Consider the following 12,026-nt stretch of genomic DNA (forward strand, 5'->3'; position numbering starts at 1 on the left):
ATTTAGTAAGTAGAGATTTTATTAGTCTGATGTTGACCAAGATGGTATACAGTATCTCTGTGAAATACATCACCTACATTGCTGGCATTATGCTTGTGAGGATACGACTCCTTTTAACTTCTGCCTGCAGGCAGAACTCTGCACTGTCAATTCCTCTGCTGGATGAAGCTAGCTTAGTAGGGGAGCTATAGGATTTACTACCCTATCACTACAGAATCTCTAAGGAGGCATTTCAACATGTTGCTGGCTTGCAACATTGCATCCACTCATCAGCTATGAACCCTGATTTCTGCATCTGCAGGAGGTTCGTGTCTGTGAATTTACCCTTCAGCACCATGGTGGGTGTACCCTTATCCACAATAGTCAGGTATTACGCCATCAGGAAGGGGTGCATATTCTTTCAGATCCACCCTACCCATTAGAAGTTCTTCTAAGTGACTCAAAACCATAACAATGCTTAAACTGGAGCGGGATTCAATGAGCTGACCAGGGTGCAATAAATCAGAGTGATAATAACCTCCAAGGGCCACCTCTGCATTGTTTGAAGCATCCCATTGGAATGATGTGTGATTGACACACCATAATACTTCCACCACGGTTACCAACCTTCTTTTGAACTTCTATAAACAGAATGAGGAGGAACAAAGACCATCATCCACCCATCAGCTGCACATATCCCAGAATCTGATGTGTCCAATTCAATTGTCATGGGCAGGTGGACTTCAACTCCCAGAATTGATAAAGTAGATCACAACCTACTACTTGATAAGATAGAAAAATGTGGGTTAGACAGCATCACCACCAGATGGATCCGTAGCTGGCTGGCTGGCTGGGCCCAGTGCTCTTCAACATCTTCATCAATGATTTGGACGAGGGGATAGATGGGGAACTCATCAAATTTGCAGACGACACCAAGCTGCCAGGAATAGCCAACACTCCAGAAGACAGGCTTAACATATAGGAGGATTTGGACAGACATGAACACTGGGCACTATCTAACAAAATGAAATTCAAGAAAAACAAAATGTACGGGTATAGTATAGGGGGTAACTTGCTCAATAATAGTAACTGTGAGAGGGACCTCGGAGTCCTAGTGGACAATCACTTAAATATGAGCCAGCAGTGTGCTACAGCTGCCAAAAAGACCAACACAGTGCTAGGCTGCATTAACAGAGGGATAGAATCAAGATCACATGAAATATTAATACCACTTTACAATGCCTTGGTAAGGCCACACTTGGAATACTGCATCCAGTTTTGGTCACCATGATGTAAAAAAGATGTTGAGACTCTAGAAAAAGTACAGAGAAGAACAACAAAGATGATTAGGGGACTGGAGACTAAAACATATAAAGAATGGCTGCTGGAACTGCAGGTAGTCCTCAACTTACAACAGTTCATTTAGTGGCCAAAGTTACAACAGCACTGAAAAAAATGACTTACGACTGTTTTTCACACTTAAAACCGTTGCAGCATCTCCATGGTCGTAATAATAAAAATTCAGACACTTGGCAACTGACCCATATTTATGACGGTCGCAGTGTCCCTTTTGCGACCTCCTGACAAGAAAGACAATGGGGAAGCCAGCTTCACTTAACCACCATGCCACCAACTTAACAAGTGCAGTAATTCACTTACCAACTGTGGCAAGAATGGTCGTAAAATGGGGCAAAATTCACTTAACAACGGTCTCACTTAGCAACAGAAATTTTGGGCTCAAAATCATAAGTTGGGGACTACCTGCATCCAGTTTTGGTCACCATGATGTAAAAAAGATGTTGAGACCCTAGAAAGAGTACAGAGAAGAGCAACAAAGATGATTAGGGGACTGGAGGCTAAAACATATAAGGAACGGTTGCTGGAATTGGGTATGTCTAGTTTAATGAAGAGAAGGACGAGGGGGGACATGATAGCAGTCTTCCAGTATCTCAGGTGTTGCCACAAAGAAGAGGGAGTCAAGCTATTCTCCAAAGCACCTGAAGGCAGGACGAGAAGCAACGGATGGAAACTAATCAAGGAGAGAAGCAACCTAGAACTAAGGGGAAACTTCCTGATAGTTAGAACAATTAACCAGTGGAACAACCTGCCTCCAGAAGTGGTGAATGCTCCAACATTGGAAGTTTATAAGAAGAGACTGGACAGCCATTTGTCCGAAATGGTATAGGGTTTCCTGCCTGAGCAGGGGGTTGGACTAGATGACCTCCAGGGTCCCTTCCAACTTTATTATTATTATTATTATTATTATTATTATTATTATTATTATTATTATTATTATTTCCCCAGACAGCTGTGGAATTCTGGGAATTGAAGTCTACCTATTTTAAAGTTGCCAAGGTTGAGAAAACATGAAGTTGCATAAGGCCAAGCAGTCAGGGATTAATATGTTGCATGCAAAAGTCCCCCTGGCATGGCCAAACAAGAGGGAAAAGAGGTATCCATTGAATAAGGGTGAGCATCAAGAAAATAAAATGGTAGTAATGGCTATGTGATTGAAGCCCTGCTGATTTTTACATGCAGAAAATATAAATCCATTCTCTGTAAGTTTATATTTTTAAGATCACTCAGTGTCATTTCTTCTTGTTGACATTTGCCAGCTTCAAGCTGGTGAGGGCAAGCTTGCTTCTGAAACCCTACAGAGGTAACAGGAACCATAGTTTCAACTCCACTCACAGCCATGGAATTCGTTAATAACTTTGATCCAACTGCCCTCACTCAGCGAAGCCTACCTCACAGGATCATTGTTGTGAAGATAATAAGGTGAACTTCATGTAAGTCCCAAAGATGCTTTTTCCAAAAGTCAACTGGATTTGTTTTTTTCTTTCAAAATGTTTCGCTTCTCATCTAAGAAGCTTCTTCAGTTTTACTGAAGAACTGATGATGCTTCTTAGATGAGAAGCAAAACTTTTCAAAGAAAAAACCCCAAGAAAGTCTAATTGCCTTTTGGAAAAAAGCACCTTTGGGACAATCATGACCTGGATGATTGAGAATCTCCATAGACAACTTCATGTAAGGTGCCTTGAGTCTCTGGAGAAAATTGGCTATGTGTTTATGAAATAATTAATTTCTTGCAAGTAGCTGATGTACAACAGAAAAAGTAGATTCAGCCTTACCTAATCAGTTCTCTTTCGTGAAATCCTTTACCAGCAATCATAGAATCAGAAATGTTAATCTTTATGTGACGATTGTATTTGGTCATGAGGTTGTAATTCTCACATACACACAGTAACAAATTCTGTACAGGCAGTCCTTGACTTACGAACATGAGCTGGGACCAGGATTTCCATTCTTAAGAGATGCAGTTGTTAACAGAATCATGCCTGATTTTACAACCTTATAGCTGTGGTCATTGAGTAAATGCTCAATAGGAACAGAGAAGATCATTAGGGCAATTGATAGAGGTGTTTGGCACCCTGACAATCAATAGAATGTAATCAACAACAAGATCTGAAACTGTTTTAACTAGAAGCTTTAAATCAGCATGATAAAGAATCTGGAACAGAAGCACCATTATGGTGAATTTTTAGACATATTGATGAATGTCACTTCTTACATAAGGAATTTCTTTTACAAAGTGAACATGATTCTGTCTAAGAAGAGACCACACCTTACAACAAAGAAAACTGGCATTGTCAAAAGAACAAGGACAGAGGCATGCAAGAATAATGTAGAAATTGCTGATATTTAGGTTACCACATCTAACTTTTGCAACGTAACTCTTGCACAAATCATTTTAAATTTCTCCTGTAAAACTTGGTGCATTGCAAACTCTAACCCCAAATGCAATGTAACAATTTTTTCCATGGAGCAGAAGAAAAATACCTGGCAAAAGATTTGTGTCTCTATTATTTACCTTATTCCTGTTGCTATATTTTTGACTTTGCAGATAAAATTTAAAAATACAGTTTAAAAGTGCTCTTTGCATTTTGAGAGCAAATCATAAGTAAATTCTGCGTTCTTTTAACCAATGTTTTTTCCCTGCAAGGATAACGTACTTTGTTTTGACAACTCTCCTCCCAAGTTAATCATAGGGCTGTTACATAGCTTTGGTATACAGGAGCAGAAGTGTTTCTTTCTTTTTAAAATGCACACTGCTTTCAAAAATTACTCTGTTTTCACACAACAGTCAAACAAAGTGATAAGCAAAGTTTATGATTTTTTTTTAAAGTCCCATTCGGTTTTTGAGAAGATGTAGCAGCCAAGGAAAATTCCTATTCCACACATTAGTGAGCATCTTAAGTGATTTGAAGAACAGATTAAACATGTTGTAATTTCTACCTTATCTCAGGTAGTAACTATCAACTGCACACTGAGCAGAGCTAAAAGAGTTCCAGAATGATATATGCTCAAAACTATAAGCAATTGTGCAAGAAAGGAAGGAAGGAAGGAAGGAAGGAGGGAGGGAGGGAGGGAGGAAGTTAGTTCTATTATTGCTACTGAACCCATGAAGCTGGGAGCGGTGTGTTAGGTTTTTCTTATGTCCACAATTCTGGTTAAAATTGTGTCATAAATGCTGCTATTTGCAGCTCTTGGTGTCAGAAGTCCATGTCACTGGGTAGCAAATAAACAGGAGAGGAATTTTCCTGCCTCTTGTCATGATCTTGGTATAAGTCTCTTCATGGCGTGATGGGCAGCAAATAAATTTAATAAATAAAATAAATAATTAAAAAGTACCAAGTCACACAGCACTCCCTCAAAATAAATGCCACATCTGTGGCACAAGCAAGAAAGCTGTTGGGAGACCAGTCCATAAAGATTCCCCTTCTCTTATTCTCTCCAACTAGGCTGCAAACAAACTTCATGCATGTATGTACACACACACACACACACACATACACACACATGAACACACAGACACATACTGTATTCAGTGACAGGAACTACAATTCAACTAGTTTCTGGTTTCATGTTCATGAAATCAGATTAAACTCCACTTCATAAAGTTGTAGACCAGTCTGTAACCATCCTTATTTTTCTTCAGTTAAAACAGAAGCTGCTCAGGAGGGTCAACTCAAAGCAAACAAGGCCATCGGCTTTATTCTCCATCTCCACCGAAGGTTCTTCTGCCAAAGAATAAGATCAAGACCCCTCAAGAGGATTTGCTTCATTTTCCTTTGTATGACCAGATGTGTCTCAAGGGACTGAATGACAGAATACAGGCTGTGTGGGAGGAAAGAGGAGTCACATAACTGGATCCTTCTGTTTCTAGACAAAGGCAAGCAAGGTGGGGCCAGGGGAGATTTAAGGATGGTAAACTCTGTGGAAATAAATTGCTTTTGATCTAACAGCACCACCTGCAACCTGTGAGACCCAGCCAGATGACACCTATTCCCTGTAGGGATGTGCAGCTCCTCAAGTTATTTCTATTTCTACTGATACTTACAGGTAAGGAAAGGAAACCTGGGAATAAAAAATGAAGTGAATGATGGGAACAGGAATAGGTCAGCATGTATTCCATAAGATTTATGTTTATCTATTTGTGATCTGATTACATTTTAACACAAGGAAACAGACCATGAGGCATGGACAAGTACGGTCCTCCTCCTCCTCCTCCAACTTGGTCTTGGTCTTCTGAATTACAAGTCTGGCCCTACCATTAATCAAATTGAAGCAGCTGTCAGGGCAGTGAATTCCAGGTTGGAGATGGGGCCAAGATATTGGAAGACCATTGGCTCATCATGATCCTCAGGTAGCCAGATTCAACTGATGGTCAGGTCAAATTATTTTCACCAAACTACATAGCTATGTGGGACTATCTACAGTAATCTATCCAGAGTTTCTTTTGATAGATAAGCAGTTATACACTACAAATTTGTTAAAGAAATCTATCATCTATCTATCCATATCTGATTCAATATTGTAAATAGCTCAATATGTGCTGAAATAAACCCACAGCTCTTTTTCCCAAGATTTGTCAGGAAACAAGAGTTGTGTTCACACCATGTTTTTAACTTGGATTATTGAATTAAACCTGTTTTTGAGATTTGCACACTACAATGTACCACAAATTAACCAAGTAGGTGAGACTTGTGTCCTGAGCCACAAAAAAGAATCAAGATTTAGACCAACCAAGCTTACCATTGTCCGGAAATGCAGTCACTAGGTTTTGGCTAAGTTGTTTAATTATACTGGGAGAACACAGTCAGTGTGTTATGTACATGCTGACCTATTTGCAGCATCTAGTAACATGCCATTGCCTTTGGAACAAGTGCAATGTCGTGCATTGATTCAAACAGGGAAAGACTAATCCTGCAAGCAGCATAGTAATAACATGTTAGATCTGGAAGTATAGTTCCAAATTTGGGTCTGAATTATGAATGAGACAAAAAAAAATTGAATGGCTGGAGCTTCACAGTATGCTAAAATAGTCTAGATTAAAATAACTCCATGATAATATCATCACACAAATAACACAACATATATTTCTATGATGCAAATATGTAATGTGACTTTTGCATGATAATGTCATTGTGTGCATGTCATTATTTTGATGTCAATTTATGGATGCTACTATTTGTGGGAAACCGAGTTTGGCTGCTTGTACTTAATCTGATGTTCTCCAGATCTGTGAAAGGAATGCATCCCAAAGTATTTAGAAGACATTCAGATCAGGAAACGTGGAGCCAAGTTGATGTTGGCCCTGTCTCCTTGCTGATTTAGTGGTAAGACTTTGCTAATTGCTGAGGGATCTTTCTTTCCAGGGACTGCCCAGGATGAACCTCGGATCCTTGGAGGTCAAGAGTGCCCCAAGCATGCTCAACCTTTCCAGGTCATCCTCTCCAACAGGAAGGAAAATGAGCCTGATGTTCAGTGTGGGGGAGTCTTGATAGACAAAGACTGGGTACTTACAGCAGCTCACTGTGACCAGCAGGGGTAAGAAAACTTTGAGTTGGGGCAAGGAAGGAAAGGCCAGAAGCTTTGTCTCTGAATCCAATTTCTGGATTTCCAGCAATAATAGTATCAATGGGCTATAAAAATCACCCACTTTGAAATAGTTTTAGCAATAACCCAGGGTTATTTCTGAATACATCCTAGTTGTATCGTAGAAATGTATTTATTCTGAAATACTGAGATAGAAGACAATTGTGTTTTTCAGTGATAGCCATACCCAAAGAATAAATAATGTTTACCTTGAAGCAGGAGAGGTTAACATAAACTGAACAAATGCAGAAGGATGACAGAGTCTTCAGCAGCAAGTAATAACAAGGGGGGAAATGAATTTGGCATATTTGACTGATTACTCACAAGGAAGTCCCCCTGGGTACAGTGAGCCTATCAAGGTAAAAATAAATAGCAGTGTAGGTTTAATTAGCCAAAACAATTCATTAGCCTAATAACTCTGAATGTTGGTATTAAGATGCTTGACAATACTCTATTGAGGAATTATCAACATCCTCACTAAACTACAATTCCCAGGATTCTTTGGGACTGAGCATGAGAGTTAAACTAGCCTAAAAGCAATGTAAGGTGGAAGTGGCCTCGAAGGTTCCAAATCATGTGCCTGAAATGCAAGTTTGGGAAGTCACTCCCTACTGGTGGCAATGTGGAAAGCAAAGAGGAAGATTAAGTAGATTGGCCCAACAGGGTTCTTTTGATGACAATTCCTTACAGCTAAGGTGACCAACTTTTTTACAATGAGAAGGACACAAATAAATTGAAGGAAAAAAAAGTGAGTCTAATGCGTGCATGTGTGCCGTGTCGTGTTTCGGTAAGAAGTAAACAAAGCCACTTGCGTGCGGTGCACTCTTGCGCGCGGCGCACTCTCTCAAAACAATTCTCCTGTGCGGAGCGCATGCGTCTCATAATCGCGTCTCGCCGCACTGTACCGAGCCTTGATGAATCGTCATGTCAAATACAAATAGTCACATCACATGCAACGGATTGGATCGGCATCGATCAAATACGAAGATTTACAGATTAGTCTTCAAATATCGAAAAGGAGGACATGTAGGAGGACACTTTTCAGAGAGGACAGAACTTACAAAAGAAGGACTGTCCTCCCTAAAGGAGGACAATTGGTCACCTTATTACAGCATTTCTTTTTCTTCTAACCATGTAGGGATATTCATACCTGGATGGGTGATCACAGCCTTCGAGACAACGAGGGCTCTGAGCAATGCATCACCTCTGTGCAGAAATTCCGACATCCAGCCTTCAATCCCATCACACACAACAGTGACCTCATGCTGCTAAAGTTGCACAACTCCACCATTATCAACCAGAATGTCTGACCCATTGAACTGGCTACCGAATGCGCTCAGCCTGATACTCCTTGTGAGGTATCAGGCTGGGGCACCATCAAGTCACCACAAGGTACAGTTGTCAACTCTGGCAACTTTTAAATTATGTGGAATTCAACTCCCAGAATTCTTGAAATATTTTTGAATTCTGAGATATTTCTGATACACCAGTCTTTGGGGGTGAGGAAGGCCTACAGGAGGTGGCAAAGGGAGGTGAAGAAAGACATTGCTAAAGCATCAAAGACTGCTTGAGCAGGTCTAAGTCCCAATAAATTCCTCTTACTGGATTATAATATCAAAAATTGTTCAGTTTTTTGGGTTGGTAGTTGGGATACCCTGACCTTCTACAGTGTGCACAGACTTACACAATATCTCATGAAGACTGCAAACAGGCATATTCTCCTGTGATATTTCTATGTCCACCAATAAGAGTAAATTTGGAATGTTCTGCTGGAGAGAAAATCCATAGTCACTTCCTCAGGCTGTTTTTTCTATTATACCAATAAGGGATGTAAAGATGATCTATCATCAGTAGATATCAATAGCACATTTATTCAACTCAGTCTGTTCAGTAAGACGCCCAAATAATGCTATTTTTTTTAAAAAAAATTCACATTTGCTTTTCAGTGTGACTTTGTTCACATACTTATATTGATTTGATTATGTACCAAGACATCAGTGTTGACCACATAGATTTTCTCCATGATGATCTGTCCATACCCAAGTAGTGTATCTTTTATATAAGGGCGCAGTGATCTAGAAGTGAAGACACTTGCATCCCACTCAGAAGGTTGAGATTTCAATCCTAGGCCACTGACAGATGTTTTTCTATCAGGGCACAAAGAGAAAATATTTGCTATGAACTCTGCATAGGCATCAGGGAGGACATCTGGCCAGTAAATGCTCAGTGCCATTCAGTTGCCCCAACCCCACCCTGAAGCAAGGGATTACAGGGTCATGAAAAGTGTTTGTGTGTGTGCGCATATATCTTCATGTATTACACTTTTCTTTTTTCCTACTAATTTGGGAAATTAATAAATATAAATTATAGCAATATAATTACTATAAATAAAATAATTTCCATTTTTGTATGCAAAGTCTTCCAAATGCACAATTCTTATGCACGTTTTATATTTTTTTTCATTCAGCAAAGATTTTGAGATGGGATATTAGCACAATCTTTGGACCGTGTGTCACTTTATAGTATGTCACACCAATCCAATGAAAAACATGGATTTCTCCGACGTTACCAAGGTCTTTTTGCCAATCATAAAATGTAGACATCTAAAACAAACAGATCACCTATGTAGGACATGTTTATAATTCTGTGCATAATTGACAGTAAGCTTCACAGAATTCAGAACTTTAGAACCTTCGTCAGCTTGCAGTCTTTAATTACAATTTAATTATTAGTAAATAGTGCACTAGAGTATTTAATTATTAGCCTGATTAAGCTGCTGCATACTAACAGAGGGCCTTTTCAAAGGGGATTTCTGAATTCCTTTCTTAATCAGCTTCCTTCTAACAGCTTTTTGCTTATGGATTTTCTACCAGTTTTTTTTCTTTCTACCATTGTTTTATTTCCTCGTATTTCTTGCAAGACCCCCATGCTGCATGTATTTGAATGGCTCACCTACCAGTATTTTATTGTTCCATGTTTTGGCCAGGTTTCTGAAGAGGCATGAAATTCGGATAGAAATCATTTACTGCAACAAATGAACGTTCTTTGCTCTGCAGGGCGACTCCGAGGGACTCCAAGGGGTCATTTCCTGGGGGATGCAAATCTGTGCCCAACCTGGGAAGCCTGGAGTTTATACAAACATCTGCCAATTCACCAACTGGATTCGTGACACCATGCTGAGAAATTTGGGCAACCAAGCTGCATATTCCCATTAGCGCGATAAGAAGACTTCACTGTATTGGGATCCCAGTCAGAACGAGTGCTCAATGAAATTAAGTATTAGCTTTCTCCCTGTGCATCTTGCCAGCTTTGATTATGTCCCTTCTTCAGTGCTAGCTAGAAGGGGGGTACTTACACATCCCCCAAAATTTGGTGGTGAAAGCAGAGGCATCATATACTGCTACTGATATAATCTTAGAACTGAAAGATTAGAAATAATAATCACTTCCATTTATATTCAAAAAGCACATATATTTCCAAAGCATATTTTTTTAAAAAAGACTCCATTATTTCCATGATCCCACCCTGCCCTCCCAGCACTGGGCAAAGACACTGAGTTGTTTCCAAAAAAGGATTTTTATAGGGATGAATGCAGGATATGGTCAAAAAGTCAATTTGATCCAATGAATACTGTGGCATTACTTAGGTTTTTGGACTTCACAAATGGGCACGGCTGCCAGGTGAAAGTCAGAGACATCTAGTTGGCAGAACTAGGTTTGGGCAAGAAGTTGCACTGCTGGGCAGAGGGTGCCCTCTTGTGGCACCTGGTCTCCCCAGCAGCAGTCTTTCAGTTGATTTGCTCTACAAGTGGTTTCTATACAGATAGTCCTCGGACTTATGACTACAACTGAGCCCAGAATTTCAGTTGTAACTCGAGACATCACATGATAGGATGTGACGTTACTTCATGAACAGTCGCTAAGCAAATGCCGCAGTTGTTAAGCAGATCCATTTTCCCCAATGGGAATTTTTTTTTGTTGCTGAAAACTGGAAGTAAATGCGGAAACCAGCAAAAAAACCCAACCCATTGCAAATCGTGGTTACGTGACTGTGGGATGCTGCAAACAGTTGTAAAGGTGAGCCAGTTGCCCAAAATGCAATCAAATGATTGCGAGAGGGGTGTGTGGCCATTGTAACTCTGAAAACGGGTCATAAACAGCTCTGGGAAAGTTCATCATAAATTAAAATACTGATTTTGCAACAGTCCAACCTTTACAGGGTGAAGTAATATGCTGGAGTTACAAGCACACAGTAATCTAGATTTAGTTGGGTGTAGACCACTTCGTCTGAATTGCACCAGCTGCAGTTCAAGATGTAATCCAATCCTAAACCGCAGCCATTATTAACTAGGTGTTGTAAAAAGTTTCATAACCCATGATTAAAAGGTTCCTTAATTCAGCCAGCCCATAGTTAACATAATGATTTGGAGGAGAAAAAAATTACAATTACAAAAGTTCACCCTTGTTGCCTTAAATTATGGCTTGACATGAACTCTAAACCTGGAGAATAATAAAAATTTATGTTGCGTATGCTGGGACAAAAACAGAAATAAAGATGGCTCTTCCTTTCACAAACTGGAAGACAGAGCCTGAAAGGAGTGGTGTTGTTTTTGTAAAACATATGAGCCTAGAATGTTACGACACTAAGAATAAACTTCCACTTCTGGCCCAATGCACAACTTTGCTTTTCCAGGTTCACAAATTATTATTTTGCCTGGATCTTCCTAGAGCAGGGGTGTCAAACTGCCAGCCCGCAGGCCTGTTACATCGTACAGAGGCCGCGCCCACCCCAGCTCCAGCAATGCAGTCACGATGCGTCGCAACACGTCACATGATGCGGCGAGTTTGACACCCGTGTCCTAGACATAACAATATCACAGATTATTGCAGAAATGCACACATGGGCCCTCCGCAATGCTCGACATTTGTCCATAAGGGCTTATGGATTCTGTAGTCCAAAACGTCTGAAGGATACCAGACTATCTACCAGACTTGTTTCAATTCTGGGACCTATCTGGTCTGTGACCCATAATAAAGATACCTGACTTTATTCTATGGCTGACCTGAACAAATGACAAAAACTAATGATGATGATGATGATAATAATAA

The 12,026-nt window shown here is 40.0% G+C and overlaps 1 pseudogene; it reads left to right on the forward strand.

Annotated features, from left to right (window-relative positions):
• The first annotated feature begins 275 nt into the window (after positions 1-275).
• On the forward strand, positions 276-10,133 carry LOC107288024 (annotated as a pseudogene).
• The last annotated feature ends 1,893 nt before the right edge of the window (positions 10,134-12,026 follow it).

The sequence above is a fragment of the Protobothrops mucrosquamatus genome, unplaced genomic scaffold (assembly GCF_001527695.2).
Source record: "Protobothrops mucrosquamatus isolate PMUCROS unplaced genomic scaffold, P.Mucros_1.0 scaffold468, whole genome shotgun sequence".
Taxonomy (NCBI): domain Eukaryota; kingdom Metazoa; phylum Chordata; class Lepidosauria; order Squamata; family Viperidae; genus Protobothrops; species Protobothrops mucrosquamatus.